We start from the raw sequence: 18146 nt of genomic DNA on the forward strand, positions 1-18146 counted from the left end.
TTCCACAGCTACATAGGTTATCTCTGCACTGTGTACAGTCCCTCAAATTTGACCCCTAATTCATATCCAGACACCTAAATAAAGCTTTGCTGATTTTTAGAATTGCTGAGCCATCATCCCTTACTGACAACAATGGGAGCTGTGTTATCTAAATATTTATTTATACCTCCCCTTTGACCTTGTCCCCGGATCCTTGCCCAGTAATCCCTGGCACTGGAGCTTATTCAGTGTTCTACCTTCCAAGCACATTTGAACAGCTGCTATTCATTAAAAGAAAAAGAAAACAAAAAAACCTCAGAACCTATAACTTCAATCTGAGAGGGATATCATTCCTTCTTTTTTCTCTAAATGAATGATTTCCCTAAAATATATGTATGTCTGGCCCAGACCCAGGGCTTGTAATAAGTTTTCTGTGCGCAGAGATCTTATGGCCTTAAGATCCAATATCCTTTGCCCTACAGGGTGAGAAAAGGGAGCTTTATCCTGTTTGTACAAGGGTATACGCAGAATTCAATCCATTTGCTGGAAGGGCTGGAATGAACTTTAAGTGTTTCCATGTAATAATGTACTTATTAAAAAGTTCCTGTACATAATTTTGTGAAGTCTTTTGCATATAGTAGTTTTGCTTTTCAACTTTGGAGCTCTGTATTGTTAGACTCTAGGTGATCAGTCACGATACTAATTATGTAAAGTTAACATAGATTTAACCAATTTGGCTCTCATTAAAACAGGAGAATTGTACTCTGTAAGAGCTCAGAAAACTGATTTTTCAAAGAGGAATAAAGGGGAGAAAAAGGGTATGTATTAGAATTATAAAAAAATCTCAACCAGCCAACCACTTACTTCCTGTAATATTATATTATGAATTAAAAATGTGGGGGTGGAAGGCAAGATTTTGTTGTGATGGGTTACAGTTATAGTAGCTTTGCAATTGGAGGATAAAACACTGATGTCTGATCAACTGAATAGCTTTCAAAACTCAGTGGAAAGCTGTGGTCAGGGCACAATTCATTTACCTAAACATAAACATCTTGTACCAGCTGAGACTCCTTAGGGTACCTGAGACAACAGAGAAGGGCCTGGCAGATATGACACAGGAGCCATAAGAAACCTGTGTCCTTTTGGAAATGCATCTGGAGGCCAGGAGGAATATTTTGTAGTATAGTGGATGCCTCTAGACTTCCCTGTTTAGGCACCTGAATAGATTAATTAATTTCTAAAAAAAAAAAAAAAAAAAATTACAATGTTTAGCAAGAGTCTTCTAAGTTTTCTTTGTCAAAACTTTGGTTGACAAGAATTCGTATAATTTTGAAGACTAATGCCAGAGAGCTGGTTTTCAATAATCTGACACTCACAGTGTCTTTAACACTCACAGTTCAGAATGTTTAGGCCCTTTGAATGAAAGGGCCAAAGTCTGTCCTGTTTATGTCAGCGTGTGCTGCGTAACTATGACAGAGCCCTGAACTAGGTCCAAGCTTATTATATTCCAGTGGCATCCTAAATGCTGGAAAATCTTTCTGTAATTACAGTTCTTTAGAAGAAATAGAGATTTTTACTGAAGATAAGAAGATAAAGAGGAATAAAGAAAGTAGATGAAAAAAGGGTAACGAGGAGGCATATTTGAAACTGGTTATGACAAATGGCAAGCAGCCATCCATTGGCTTCTTTTTACATCTTGGAAGAAGTATAGCAAAAGCAAGCCAGTTCCTATAATTTTTTTAGCTCCGCCAGAGAGCATTTTTTCCATGCCTTGCAAGTTTTCCCTTTTCTATTCCCAACTGCTTACCATCTGGGAATTTGTAGTTGCGAACAGTTAAAACTTAATATTTAAAAATATACATATATTTCACTTGAAATTGAGATTTTCGGTAAAGTGACTGGATTCCACTTTTGGGTGGAATGTGGTGAGATGAATATGTGCAATGGTTGGCGCTGGAACGCTGGCTCTGCACTTGGAGAGAGACTTGGGAGTTTTGTCCAGCTCCAGAGTTGTGATTTTATGGCCAATGATTAAGTTATAATTAGTATAATGAAAAACAAAAGATCTTTTAACACTTCTGTGACTTCTTCCTTCTTTCATTAATTTTAAATTAATGCTTTTACAGTATGCATCATGGGATTAGTGACAGGATACCAAACATCTTCCCTCTAAGGCTATTGGTTACCACATCACTATGATATACATAACAGCTGAAGTTGCTTTAATGAGTTGGCATGCATAGAGGCAGCATATGCAAATTACCGTGATATGAAGCCTTATACTGGGGTTTTACGGTAATGCTGAGTTCTGGGGTTGGGACTAGACTTGCGATTCCGGAGCTGGATAATTAATAAATATCTTGGGAATATTTACACCACACTGTAGTTGTAGCAGTGTCTGATCTTTAGACAGGTCTTAAATCACCATTTCAAATCCAGACCTCTTTCAATGATTTAGTTCAAAGTAGTTTTGGAGGACTATCTTCTGTCTGTGTTTCGCTTCATTTCCATCCCAGTACCTCAGTTAGAATAAAGTGGATCTCTGTCCTGGCAGGTTTAGCAAAACAGTTAAAGACTGACTGAGCAGGGGAATGAACCCACCTTCAGGTCATTGGTCTGGAATAATGTTCAGGCAGTGTCTGAGCTCTCTCCAGGATTTAAATGCCTCAGTTTGTCTTCTGCTGCTTGTTCTTTCCTCTACTGACTTCATTGTCAAGATGTTTTTGAGCTTTTTTTCACTCCACTTTGGCATGACTTCAGGTCTGCCTGCCCATCTCTTCTCTTACACTGTCTGTTTCACTAATCTCCATCGCTGGCTCATCTTCAGACATTTTCTTTCTTTGCTTCTGTTTTTGTGTTGCTGTACACCTTTGGAAAGAGACCTCATGATCATGTAGAATTACAGAACTCTAACTTCATTCTTGCCTGTTTTTACTCTGCCATTCTTCAGTCAAGCATTGCCTCTTGGCAGGATGATATTTGAGGTCTTTCACACCTCACTGCCTTTAGCCTCTGTTACAGAAAGCGTCTTGTGCTCTCCTCTGTTTCTGCAAAGAACATTGATTTATCTTTAAAGAATCTGTCCGGATCCAGGGGGATCTCTCCACTTTTCTACTTTTCTTATTGCCATTTTGTTCTACTTTCCATGCCAATGACACTGAAGTTTTAGTCTTTTTTTTTTTATCTCACTTTTTCTTCAGTTTTACCAATCCGTTATTGCCTCTTTCCTTCCAGCTTTCTCTGTTCATTATTCTTTCTCTCTCATCTGTCACAACCCCTCCCACTTCTTAATCGCCACCATCCTTACAAATACAAATGTAAAAATTACATCTTCCCCACTCACTACAGTGTTCAATTCTTTCCACTGGTGATATATCTATCATCAACCTTTAAATTATTTCACCCACCAATCCCCCACTGACTAGCAACTTGAGGATATTTTCATGCTCCTTAAATTATGCTTATATTGGAAATTAGTCATGAAAGTGTCAGGCAGTGATTAATACTGCTCACTTCGAAGAACAGTCCAAGCTGCAATGGGACCAGGGTATCAGCTGGTTTAGATTCTTCTTCCAGGTTCTCCATTTGCATTTCATCCTGTGATTCTAGGAAGTGAAAACACAGAATGGGGTTTGGCTTTGATGCCTTCTTACTCTGTCACTCTCTCTCTTTTCCTTCCCCCTCCTGTCTCCGTGCTCTTTGAATGGGGTTACTTCTTGACCAAGATCCAATGGGATGTTTGGAGAGTAACTAACAGCACTTCCTTGAGAAACACCCAGGACTTACCTCCTCAAACACCCTGAGGCCATCAAAGGCCTAAGGTGCTGACCACCTGCATCATGGACAAATAAAGTCACAGTATCATAGCATTAGAGATATGTTGATTGGAAGGGACCTCTGGAAGCCATCAAGTACAACCTCTCATGTGGAGCAGGGCAAATGGCAACAGTAGGTCAAGTCAGACATGATTTTGTCTGGCAGAGTCTCCAAGATCTATGCGTATGAAATTTTCGTCATATCTGCAGTAGCCCACACATGATCATCTTGGTAGCTCTTTGCTGGACCCTATTCAGTTTCTTCACACCCCTCTTGAGCTGGGAAGAACGAAAAATTGAATGGATTATGCCAAGCGTGGCCTCACTGGCACTGAGTAAAAAGCAGTCATAAGTTCCCATGATCTTCTGGCCATGACTTCCTAATGTTTCAGTTTTCCTTATTTGTGGTGAGTGTTCACTGGTGTCCCATTTTCAACCTTGCATTCATTAAAACCACCAGGTATTTTCCAGCAGGGGCTGGACTAACACACGGGCTCATTCTGCCCCAGGTGCAGAACTTGCTGCTTCTCCTTGTGGAACTTCATAGGTTTTCAATTGTCCCAGGCCTCAAGTTTGTCAAGGTCCTTGGGCTGAAGGTCTGCTGTTTGGCAGGTCAGATACTCCTCATTTAGCACCACCCACAGGTTTGTTGAAGGTGCACTGAGCCATCTACCAACAAGAAGCTGTTTCCTTCCCGCCTTCCCCCTCATGCTGTCAGGTACCTCACCTCACCTCAAAAGAGGAATTCACTGTTTGAAATCACAGCAGCTGGGGATGATTCTGACCCTCACTGGAACTATTTTCCCCGTTGAGTAGCTCTAGGTGTCTTCCCACTGAGTATGTAGGATCATTTAGCTTGTGCTTTGAATTGGAGGGATATTAGAGCCTCAGTTGCATTTGGAAATGGAACTTAAATTTAATCTAGCTCCAGACATTTGAAATTATATGCATGAACTACTATCTGTAGCTATTCCTTACAGCCAAGAGAGACAGGCTTCTAGTAGACAAAATAATCCTAGATGGTATCACTTATCAGCTCTTTCTATTTGTGCCTTTTTTCTATGTTTTTTTTTCCTTGTACTTATGGATCTATTTATCTTAAATAGTAATAATGTAGTCTGAGGTAGGATTACAATAAAAATAAAGATGCTCAGTATGAGCCCTAAAATATAATTGATAACTATATACATATCTTCTACTTTTTTTTTTTCCCTTTTATTTCCTCATCTTATTTTTATGATTTTCCTAATTGTTCTGCTGACAGGTCAGGTGTTAGATTAGGAAGGCATAGAGGTAATAAAGCTGAGCTAAATATAGCTGTTACTGCATCATAATACTTTGAAATAATGGGCAAAATGAGAAGCAGGAAATCATATAAAAACTCATTAACTGGAAGAAAATATTCAATTGTTAGCTATTGCCTTTGCTGGTAATAAGGTAATTGAATATGTGAACTTAAAATCAAATTAAAATATTGGAAAATTACATGGACATTCTTTATAAACCTAGGAATCAACATGACGAAGAAAGGGCACAAAACCTTGATACAGAAGGAGAAGAAAGATAAGGGCATCATATTATGCTCAGTGCAGTGGTTTCCACAGGAACCACTAGTTCGTAATTCCCATCTTTTATTGCTGTTTTCAGTGCAGTTATGTCCATAAAAAGCTGGAACAATGCCTAAAAGTGAACCATGACCTAGAAGTGGTTGAGGCAATAGCTAATTTTGTAGCAGTCCTGAGACTCAGATCAATAACGGAGCAATATCTGGCTCCCTTACGCTTCTGGGAGATGTATGCCTGTCAGCAGCAATTGCACACAGAAAGAAGAAAACTTGTCTGACCTAATTTTCCACCCACACACACCTATTGCAATAGAAATCCTATTTTACATATCAAGATTTCTGAAGGAGTTGTCTGCCAGCATCCTGCTTTCTCTGTCCCACAACAAATTATTCACTGGTTGAATTTTCACTTTATTCTCTTTGCCAAAATATACCAAGAGCTAGTCTTGTAATGTTTCAATAAAATCCCTTTTGGATAATGGGAAATTGTTGTGGGTTTTTGAATCCAAGGTTATGATTTAGACAATTAAAAGGATGGAAGCTATTTATGAAATTTGGATCCAGGTCTGGGTTTACATTCTGAAGACCCTTAAACCTGAAATAGCCCTGGCAGGGCAGTGACTTCCTTTCAGTCAGCTCTGAATTAACTTCAGAGTAGGGAGCAGGGCTGCGAAGAAAGGAAGCTGGCACTTTGGACCTTTAACCAGCAGCTGAAAGCACCCAAGCTCAACCCACAGGCAGATGTAAATTATGGAAATATGAGTTAAGAAAGAAACCTAACATTCAATCTAGATTTGTTGGGTGAGGAAGCAGAAAATCCTGGAGTTCAGTCAACTTTGACAGGGAGAAACCAAAATATCCATGAGCGTGCGTTCTTCAAAATCCACCAAAGATCTCCGTATGCCATTTTGCAACAGGGCCTGTCAGTATCTTTGTGTGAGTACAGGAGTCTCCTCCAACAGCAGGGGATGGTCCAGCAGCAGAGCTGCCCTTCCTTGGACATGTCTTCTTGCCTCTAAGCCAGAACACCTTCCACAGGCTGCCTCTGCCTTGTGTGGGGGTTGTTTTGGCTGCTAAACAGCTTCAGGTTAGGAGAAGAAAAGAGGTTGATTGCCTCCTGTGCTGTGCCAGCTGCCAGCTCAGCCCTGATCAGGAGCCAGCTCCATGTGTTCTGTCACTCTCAGAGGAAGAAGATGAGAAGATGTTGCAGCTTTCCACTCTTTTCTCACTTCTTTTGCCCATTTCAGTTTTGAAATAGTGAACTTTCAAGCTTACTTACCCTCATCAAGAAATTTCTTACCCAGAAGATTATTGTTAACTCTAATGACTGTTTTCTTTGTATTTGCACTCGCCAGATGTGAAACATGTTTTGATCTGTTTTCTCATTATGAAAATGCTTTCATTTATGACGCCCAGCAGGGAGACAGCTGATTAACTTCAAGTTTGTAGGTGGAATTCATTTTTTCTTTTTGAAAGTGATTGCCAGGACCAGCAAAACAAGATATTCTTTCAAGAGTATGTTCCCAAATATCACAGGTCACATTTTCAAAAATGCCTTGAACCTATTCCTGCCTTTAAATATATAAATACAGTTCTGTGACAGTTTTTAGTGACGGTCATTTTCATATATTTGACACTTGAAGAACTATTTTTCTGGAATGATTACCAGTTACAATGTGGAAGTGTTTTTTGCCCTTTGATATATGACATTAGATTGTTTCTTAAAAAAATGTGTTACCCTTTTTCAAGTTCACATTTAAGGACCATTCAGGAGTGTAATGATAGGACACAGGGTAATGGCCTCAAGCTGAAAGAGGATAGATTTAGATTGGATATCAGGAAGAAATTTTTCACTATGAGGGTGGTGAGACACTGGAACAGGTTGCCCAGGGCAGTTGTGGATGCCCCATCCCTGGCAGTGTTCAAGGCCAGGCTGGATGGGGCTTTGAGCAGCCTGGTCTAGTGGGAGGTGCCCCTGCCCATGGCAGGGGGGTTGGAACTGGGTGAACTTTAAAGTCCCTTCCAACCCAAACCATTCTGTGATTCTGTGTTTCTGTGACCAGAATACAGCACAGCTGTGCTTGTCATTAATTTCTCAGAAAGAAATTTATTGAAACTCTACTTTATCAAAATAAATTAGCAAAAGATAATTTCATTGAGTTAGGCACCATAAACCAGATACTTTTGTTCTCTAAACCATCAAGTATTTTGAGTTTGAACCTGGGCAGAGTTTGGCTCAAATGTCAAACCCATTATTTCTGAAATTTCGATGTCTGTTATTATCCATGACAATAACCATAAAATGTCTTCTAATTAAAAGACTGGAGTACTCCAAAAGTCTTTTGGAGTCCCTTGGTATGGAATGTTAAAAATAAATTGTAGTTTAACTTTTGTATTCAAATAAGTATGCAATCTCTGGCAAGACAAATTTATTTTATAATTCTGCTGCAATAATTACCACCCTTCTCTTTCATTGCTTCCTTTGGACAGAGAATCTAAACCCAAAACCAAAACAAGAGGTGGTTTTGTACTTGCAAAACCAAAACATAATGCCTGAGGTTTTGCAAAAGCAAAATCCTTCCTGGCTCATTCCATGTCAGCTAAGTTTGATGAAACACGGACTTTTAAATGGATCAAAAGAAAAACTTCGAGTGTAAACTTGTAACAATTAATTACAGCATTAAAAGATCCTCCTGAGGTCCTTACAACCTGCATGATTCTATGAATCTATAGAGGAGCTAAATTTTACTCAATAGCATTAAATCACAATATCGATAACACTGCAAGAAAAGGGAGGCATAGAAACACAGCCTTGTACTGTATTGCAGCTTTCCGTCAAATTTGAACTGGTTAAATATGAGAAAGAAACAAGAATAATAGAAAAACAAAATAAAAAAGAAGAATAAATTCCAAAATCACCACATAGGTTTATCAGACAGCTCATTCATCAGTAATATGTTGCATTTCTATAGATTTAGTCTTTTTAATATATTTTATAGATATGAAGACTTTTAGTAACACATTAATAGTTCACTATCTAACAGCTCCCTGTTGTGATGCTTTTTTACCCTGACAGCACTTCCACAATTTTCCACACAGCACACTGTTGAGCTGAATTTTATATCATTATGACGGCCATGAACTGAGCCCTTTGCCAATAAAAAATATAACATAAACCTTCAATAATCACCAGTCAATGCCCTCTATTCACTTCTAATGTGACAAATAGAGTAAGGGAGGGCAGCAGATGCAACGTTAGGAACTCGGGGAGTCATGTAGGAGCTTCATTCTGCTTTCAAAATGTCATCTTAGTCTTATTAGACACTCATTCTTAAATTCTTTATGTCCTACTGAATATTCTGAATTTTTTATACACGTGTTATTGTGAACGGTTCCTTTCTATAGTATTGAGAAATCTGGAATATGCTGGTTAATATTCTGAGTGGCAGAAGTGTAGCATCCCCATAGTAGTATAAAAACATAAATTAAAATTCCCTGTTGATTCTAAGAATTGCGGGCATTGAAAGCAAATAGAAGTAAACCAAGCAGAATTGAAGTTATTATACCTTAGATCACTTCAACATACCCTGATAATAACTAGAATAATCAGAAATAATTGTTTAATTTATTACTTGAATTCCTTGATAGTTTTCCTCTTTCTAGCTACTCAGTCATGGTTTTAAAGAGTCCCGTATAAAAATCTGTTTAGCATTCAGCTTCCAAATCAAAATTCTCCTGACAGCAACATTATTCCGTTACTGCTGTCTTGTTCCAGAGTACTTTGCTCCTGTTTAATGAAAACATAAATGCGATAGCGGTTAATGTAAATTACCTGACAGTTAAATACATTTTCCATAAGGACTGAGAGACACAAATAGAAAAGCTTTGAACTCTTAATGGCCAAACACTACATGGGAATAGTCTTTATAAGGTGTGCAGTCTCTAGTCAGAGGGAGAATACCACCAGGATGATGAAAGATTAATGGTTTTGAATTGAAGAACTGATTTGATTAAAGAATCACATTTGACTTTCAAAATCCTAGTCCTGGAAAAATGTTAAACATGTACTTAGTGTTGAGCAGTGTTCATCATTCCCATTAGTTGAATATATGTTCTTACATATAAATTGTCTGAATTTTTAATGCTGTCCTTGGAATTAACTGATGGTGTTCATTATATTGTTAAGAAGAGAAGAAAATAAAGTCTTTTCATTAGATTTGGTCTTGTCTACTGCTAAGAATTTAAACAGTTGTTTTGGATGAGATTTGCTGTTATAGTTACTGGGATAAGAAGATCCTCTGCAAATGGAAAAGTGGCATTTACAGTACTTTTATGGGCACAGTTCTATTAAGATGTGTTGGTTACATCTGTGTTTAGGGATGATTATGAAACACATACAGTCACTACTAAAAGCTTCATATTTATTTGGTGTTCCCTCAGCACTGTCCCGTCTCCTTTAATCCGGTATATAATAGGGTGTAACATAACTATAAAAATAATAATAATAATAAAAAAATCTACATTAAAATCAGTTTGAAATTAGCTGGATAGGAAAGACATTGGCAGCCACTTCGAACTGAACTCTATGGAATTTCCTACAGAAGTAAGCCAGAAATTGCAAAGACTATTTGCCAGCATCTTTGGGATTAAAAATAACTTTTCTGAATACAATTTATGTACAGGGGGATTTACTTAGTTGTAAAAATCATTCTTCATATTCCAATACAATTCCCCCTTTGGTGCATGCCCAGTGAATACAAGTGCCTTGCTTTGTTTTCAGACAAAATCTCCTTGGTTTAGTTATTACACTAGGCCAGGTTATATTCTTGGTTTTGTTGGTGAAATTGATTAAATACCCCATCTCATTAATGTCATCAATTAATTACCTATAAAAAAAATAGATTTCAATAACCAGTTCCCGGAAGGGGGGAAGGGGGGAACCCTAATTAATTAAACTAAAACCTGTACTTTTGGAACCCATCCATCTGTCTGGTGGGCTTCCAAACTACCCAAGTGCATCAGCGGTTTTACAGCATCTCTGGAATTCACACTCTCTCTTTCATGCTGTCGCCACATGTTCATATATATGAAGCACGTCAGAAAATCCCCAAAGGGGCTGAGCTAGCTGTTGGTAACTCTACTGGGCAGCCAGAGATATATCAGTAGAATTCCAAGAAAGCAACATCTCATGTTACCTGTACTGTAAAGAGGAGAAGGAGGACAAAAAGATCACTTTTGTTTTAAATTAATGCCTTTGTTCTTCCCGCTCTCCAATGTAGTTAGATGTTACTGTATATTTTCTTCTACTTCAAAGAGCTGTACTTTGGATACATTTTTGGTTCCCCATTGTTTTCAGGGTTGAAAAGTTAGGATGAATTTCCTGTGAATGACAGAACTCTTGGGCTAAGCAAGAGCTGGGTGCAGTATTGAAGCCACATCTGTGGACAGTATTTCAGGTGATAGGAACAATGCCTCACTTGCTGCGATACAAAGAGCAGAAAGCATGAACATGATTATGAATACTTCAGTAACAATCTGAAAAACATTTGTTACTGTAATTGCCTGATCAGAAGTATTGAATAAAACAACCTGAATACAATCAACCCAAAATAATTTGTTCAATGTAGTTTCAGGTTTTCTTACCAAAAAAACCCTGCTTGTGTAGACCAACTAGGAGAACGTCAGGTTGAAGAGAATTAAAACACAAATTGGACACTAGAAAGAAAAAGTGGCCAGTCTTAAAAATAAGTCAAAATCTTCCATGTAAGGGAATCTTCATTCTGTCTGCAAGTAATAAAAACTTTCCAAGTAAATCCTTCAAATGAGATATGGTCACAAAAACAAGTGTGTTTTTTTTTTCTTTTCTGTGAATTTTACTACATGGCAATGCACTGAATTTCCTTCCCATATTAGTACAAGAAAAAGATGGTACACACAGATGGCTGTTCTGGCTTCCCTTGAAATTTCTAAGAACAGGTTGGTTTTAGAGCTTTATTTAAAAAAAAAAAAAAGAGACTTCATTTTTACCTCCACTGAACTTGGAGGTTCAGTCAGAAGGTTCGAAAAAGCTTCATTTTGAATGACATCTACTGCTATTATCTGTAATATTTAGTACTGTAACAGAGAGTAATAGAAACTTTTTTATATGAAGACTTTTCTTCAGTTAGAAAAGTAAGTATTCTCTTTGTCCTTTTCTTTACACTGTGCAAACTCTTTGTCATTTCCTATGAGTAAATATCACAGTATAATTTAGAAATGAGCTAGTCCAGTCTCTCTGCATAGAGCTATTGGTCTGTTGAAATTCAGCTTGCATGAGGGGTGTGTGGAAAACTAGAAAGATCCCTGTTTCCATAATATTCTATTTTCATATACTTCACTGTTTCCTGTCTTCTGCACGACAAAAAGAATTAGTAGTTTTAATTATTAGTAGTGTAGTTGCATCCACTTGTGTTGTTCCAAATCAGGTACCTGTTAACTCAGCCAGTATGAAAACACAGAAGCCGATGTGGAGGGAAGTCCTGGTCCTTTTAAAATGAATAAGATTTTTGCCAGTGGCTTCACTGTGGGTATTGTTTCACAGAAAAAAATCTTATCTAGAAGTTACTGTGTTAGAACCAGCTCCCTCCTTCTGTCATTTATATTGACTTCTAACGCATAATAGGATTGATTTGCCTTTGAAATTGGCCCTGAATGTAGGCAAATTCTGGTCTAGATTTACCTGTGTGCTTGTCATGGTTTTGATGATTCCATATATGTAAAACAGTCACAGATGTGTCTTAACCAGGTAGTTAAAGGAGTAGCTTTATGGCAGGTTTGCTTTACTGAGGTAACTCAAACAATGGGTGTAAAATAGTGAATCTGGTCCACTGCATCTTAAATAAATCCAGAACATACAGTTATATACAGCTAATACAAACAAAATGCAGGGTACACTGCACTAAACCTTGTGAAGTAAACTGAAGAATAATTCATGCAATACTGTGCAGTTCAGTCCTCATTTCTTGGCAACAGCAATTCTGATGGTCTCTTTACTGGAAATAGATGTTGCGTCAAGACAAATTGGACCCCTGGTGAGTAAGAATTAAGTCAGTGTTAGCCAGTTAAGTAAAATGAAATTTTTCCAGTCTGATACTTTTCACTGATTCAGAAAATGGTTTTCAGGCATAACCTGGATATGACATGCTCTAGGAAGTATTCAGAATCAACTGAAACTACGAGCAAAGGGCATATCTTTTCTTAGCGGAACAATAACAGTCTTTTATTATATACTGCCATTCATCCAGATAGGTGGCAGAGTACTGGTGGCAAATGACGTTATTCACAAGCAGAAGAAGGAATTTTGTGAAATGTATCTGTAGGAGTATAATAATTAATACCGTAGAATGGGATTTTGTTCTTCACACATTCAGCTTATTCTCTCTCTGCCCTGATCCCTCCATTATGCTGTCTCAGGGAACGTGCTGGGTCTGCGTGTCACAAGCCTTTGCTCTTATAGAAGCTGTTCTGATGAGACTTTTCAACTACAGGTACCCATCATCAGTCGGTCCTGCATGAAAGAAACAGCACAAATTATAGAAAAATTTTTACTTGTATAAAATTCTGCTGCATAGTTACAAAACAGGCAAAGAAAGCAGGAGAATCTGGTATCCAAATTTCACGGTTAGTCCTCAGCCTCCTTTATGATGTTTCTCCAGTACTATTATTATTAATGATTTACACAATAAGCCTAGCTTTCAATACTGAGCTGAGGTTCCAATCTGTCTGTCATCTGAATAAGTCTAAGAAGAAGGGTCTTTTGGGTAGTTGCCATTAGTACTTTGTAGCAAGTTTCTTGCTCAGATTTAGTATTTAATAAATATTTCTTTGACAGCAGTTTTACGTGGATTTTATTTACCTCCCATTAATGAGGAAGAGCTATGTTGCAAGAAAATGTGCTAAGTTATGGAAGAGCACTGCTTGCTAAACTTTATTTAAGTGTGCCATTGTCAGTCTCACCAAACACATACTTTTGATGCTCTAAATATATCAGGGCAATGTGCAACTGTACAGCCCAGTGATTTCTTTGTAGTTGCTTAATCTTTCTATATTAAAAATAACAATAATAACATTAGTAGTAACTGGTTATCAGGTTTCAGATTAGGTATCTGGAAATGTACTGCGTCCAAATGTTTTCAGAGAAAGCAAGCTGGACGCAATAAAACCAAAACAAAAGCAGCAACAGGACACGAAAGCTTTTATTGGATGGAGGATACTGGCCATTTGAAACGTATTTTGGAAATGACTCAAATAATTTTCCTAATGACACATACCAGTGCATGCTTTTCAAGGACTTCTTTTTCTTTATGGCAGGAGTGATGCGAAGTAAGAAAAACACGAAGTATGTGGAAAAAGAAACAGATTACTTTTTTATCCTAGACTTATTTTCCACCTAAAACTGTATTCCACACTTAGTACATTGATGTTGCCCCTGGAAGTTGCTTTGAGGGTTATGATTTAAAGAAACATTGTTCCCATAGAAATAATTTTAATGTCTAAATTTTAGGTGACAAATTATCATATCCAGGTGTCACAGAGAATATACCGCTAGAGAGAAGCTGAATCTATAGGGAAAGGGGTTAAAATGTTAAGTTACTCAAGCAGGACATACACTGTCACTGTCACAGGAGCGCCATCAGCCATGTGTCGATATAAGAACACTCCTGAGCTTGATCCAGCCACAGTTTAAGGCTATAGGAGCCTAAAGTTTCCATCTCTGAACTGAGCCAGAAGGGGCAGAGAAAGATGTGTTGAAGGATCATTTAAGAAACAAACAAACAATGCCACAAATTGCAGGATATTATCAGGTAGATGTCAGGTCTTCTTGTGTGAGTGCAACAATTGTTTTTCTATAAATTCATATATCTGAGTAAGTTTGAACTGACAACAGAAGAGTGGAAGATGTTTTAGAGGGATGTATTTCTGACTTGTGCAAATAAAATTACAGTGTTTTGGCCCATAAATGATGAGAGACCAAAGTATAATTTGCTTATTACTCAGAAAAGGCTATATATATTGCCTACATACCTACACATACACACATGCAGATACTGCTGATCGTGCTTATGTCTGAGTCGTATATCGAACCCTTATCTGATGATCAGTAAATGGCCCTTTTTCTCATCCTACTTCTCTCTCCCTCTGAATGAGTGAGGAGCTCGAAATGTCTTCTCCATGCAGGTGGACAAAGGTATGCAGAAATTGCAATGCCTATACCTGGGGCTCAGCTGTTAGTGCCCCTCGGCTAAAACAGTGGTGAGAGCTTGTCTTTGTTCTGTTCCAGCGCAGCAGAAAACAAGCTCATTTGAGCCACAGGTGGCTGACTACTACTGCCTGTATCCTGAAAGACAGTGGAAGAAAAGCACTAGCAGTGGTTTCGGAGGCGAGGTTATTGCACATACCCACATATTAGTGAATTTTCCTTGTTTTCCTTGGCACTAGAAAAAAGGAGGTGCTCTCACAAGCAATTGCAGCTGAGAGCCATCCACCTTCTAGCAGCACTTTGTTCCTGACTGCATCTTGCTTTGGATATGTCAGCAGAGGGTGAGTGCAGCCGAGCTTGGACTCGGACCACAATTGAAACTGTGCAAAGTGTGCCTTAGGTGTGTATGTTTGAATAAGAGAGTCTGCAATAAACAGAAGAAACAATAAAACCAAACAAAAAGCATAGAGGCAAACATAAATATTTCTGAACAAAAGGCCAGTCCTCTTCCATTGGGTTCATTTGCTCCTAAAAAGGGAATGGAGTCCTTTGGGAGTATGAAAAGCAAGGTCAGGCTGTGACAACTCAAATCTCAGTGGATATAAGCCAGTTCATACCAGCAGGTAATGTGGTCCTTGAGAAATAAGGTGCCAAGTTTAGAGGTGACAGAGATTACGTTGCTTTCATAGCCTTTGGCTTTTTTAGTTTTTTTCCTAATAGCAATTTAGAAAATCCTACCACTCATTTATCTTGTCGTTATGGACTTCAATTATTCAATCACAGCTTTCTGCCAGCTGCTATGGGTACTTTCTGCTACTATTTTTGGCATCTCTGGATTTTTCCCAAAACATACCGTTTTGTTTTCAAATGCAAGCATTTTTGAAAAAGAAGGAATTAAATTCTTTAAAGGTTTGTCACATTTAATTTTTTTTCCATCTTAAACAAGTTTTAGGAAGGACCTATAGGAAAATTACTTTTATGGTTACCAACATATGGAAACTTAGAGCTCTGAAAGATTGCAGAAAGTTAAAAAAGAAAAAAAAACCCTTGATTTATAAAATACAGATTCGTACAGGCAACAAAGAGCATAAAACAGCGTAACAGTCATTTGGACTTGATATTAAAATCCTGTATGTGGTTGCTATTTATGAAAAAATATATTGAGCCAATAAAAACAACTATATGTCAGTAACATAGGTAAATTGCCAGCAAAATTCAGTGCTCATCAGAAAAAGTTGTGTAACAGAATATTTTATGTGAAATGTGAAGCCTATACTGTGCTGGTTCTTTTTGGTTTTTTTTTTTACTGCAGAAAAGTAGCACTAAATAAAAGTGGACTTCAGGAAAGATTTTTTGGCATTGCAGTATTTGACATTAAGAGACAAATCTGACTTTGCAAAGCTTTTAAAGGCCTCACCTTCCAAAAAACTCTGACGGTAACATATCACTTATGGCTTTATTGTCCTTCATGCTTAAGGAACAAGCTGTAAAAAAGTATAATTCCTTTTGTACTTCAGAAGACTAAGAAGGTAAATATCTTCATTTACCAGCATCCATCAAGTAGGAAAGGAGAGACTTTCAAAATTATCTCTTGCCATAAAAGTTCTTCCCTCTCTCTCCTGAACTTTATGTGCCTTTTCAATACTTCACTAGCCTTCCTCTCCTCAAAACTGCAACATAACAAACATTGGTCTAGTTGAGACTGACAGAAAGAGCTCTTTCATCTTCATTGCCCATCTCTTTGTGCAATTAGTTAAAAAAATACACCGTATCTTTCAACAATCCATACTGGAATTCACTTTGATTTTTCCTAGCTTTACCTTCCCCTACATTTCTTCCTCCCATTGAGGATATATATTTTTTGTATTATAGTTTCCTTCCTCTTATCCCAGAATTACATCTTTCCAAGTTGGATCCCATGTAATTATCTTCTGCCTGTGTTTCTGTTCTGTTTGTACACCTTTGTATCATTCCTCTGCACATGCCACTTAGGCTAAATTACTATCATCTGCGCGCTATTTGCTTCCTTTTGGGGATCATAAATGAAGAATATAAACAGGAGCAGATGTATCATTATTAGACACCTCTATCTGATTCAGTGTGCTGCTGTTTATCATTACTCTATGTTTACAATCATTTAGCCAGATTTCAAACCACATTACAGTGTTTGCAGCCAAGCCAATTTAAATCTTATGAATATTTCTGGTAGGTTTGCATCAAAAAATTTATTAAATATGAAGGAAAACCTAGCAACCTCACAAACAGCCCTTCTCTCGAGTACTGTAAGTGTCTATTTGGAAGACACATAAGTGACAATTCAAGAACCTTTTTGTCCTTCAGGCGGTTCTTGCACAAAAGGAAGTCTCTGCATTGTGCTTATCAATTTGTTGAAGCTTTTCACTATCAGACATGGTAGGATGTCTGCCTTTGCACAGACGAAAGCTGAGAGCGGTACAACAAGCTGTGTTCTGGCTGGCCCTGGCCAGTTCCTGAAAGTGCTACAATCACATATGCTAACAGCTGCTTTCACAGATATGATGGTGTAAAGGAATAGATGCTATTCCCTTGCTACTGCTAACATAAATATCACTTCCATGCGGTCTGTTCTGTGGTGATCTACAGGATGGCTCAGGTCCAGTCAGTCAGAAATGCTTTCTTGCTGATGGAAGTAATTTAATCTTAATTTGGAAGGGAATCATCAAAAACATAGGCTTCCTTTACAGTGTAAGAGATAGGAACATTTTGGAAGGTGATTCCTGCCTTCCATAGTTGTTAAAAAGAGTTAAAATTAAATCTGTATGGAGAAGTGCAGAATAAAGGGTTTATAGATGAATGGCCTGTTTTAGATATCCAGCTTTGAGATAAAGTCTGTTCATTGCTAAAAATAAGCAAGAAATTCCAACAGTGTTGATACTGGTCATAAAAGATCAAACAGGCAACACAGAGAGAAAAATTACATGATAATCTGCAGTAACTGGAGATAAGCCAAAGTACAATGGCTGAGTGGTGCTGGTGAGCTGCTAACTTTTCTCTGGATGCAAGTGGGAGGAGAAAAGAGAAGCATATTCTTTAACTGGAAGTGAGAGAAAAGCCAAGCAGTTAGGTCATTTTAATAATAGGAAAAATAAAAAAAAAAAAAAAGGAAAAAGAAAAAGAGACAAAATAGAGAAGAAATGAGGTTATCAGCTGGGCGTGGGTGTTTTGCATTGAATCAGAAAACTGTTAGATGCCTATTTCTCTTGAGAAGGGAAATAACAGAAAAGATATCTCTCCTTTCACCAGATGGAAGAGAGAATGAAGAATGACTCGGGAAATGGGAAGCTGAAAATCTCTGAATAGTCCAGGATGCAGAGGAGAAAAACAGAAAAATGTCTTTTCAGAAAGGATTACAGAAAAATCCTAAAGCAGGATTCCCCCAAGTGTCATAGGTCACTGTGTTTCCATTGCTTTCTGTTGAACTACGCTGCTTGTCTTAACTCAAGATTTAGGTTTTTCACATTCAATTTTGATTTTATGTAAAAAGTTTAAGTCCAGGTTTATCAATTAGTTT

This window comes from Chroicocephalus ridibundus, chromosome 1, assembly GCF_963924245.1.
Source record: "Chroicocephalus ridibundus chromosome 1, bChrRid1.1, whole genome shotgun sequence".
Lineage (NCBI taxonomy): Eukaryota > Metazoa > Chordata > Aves > Charadriiformes > Laridae > Chroicocephalus > Chroicocephalus ridibundus.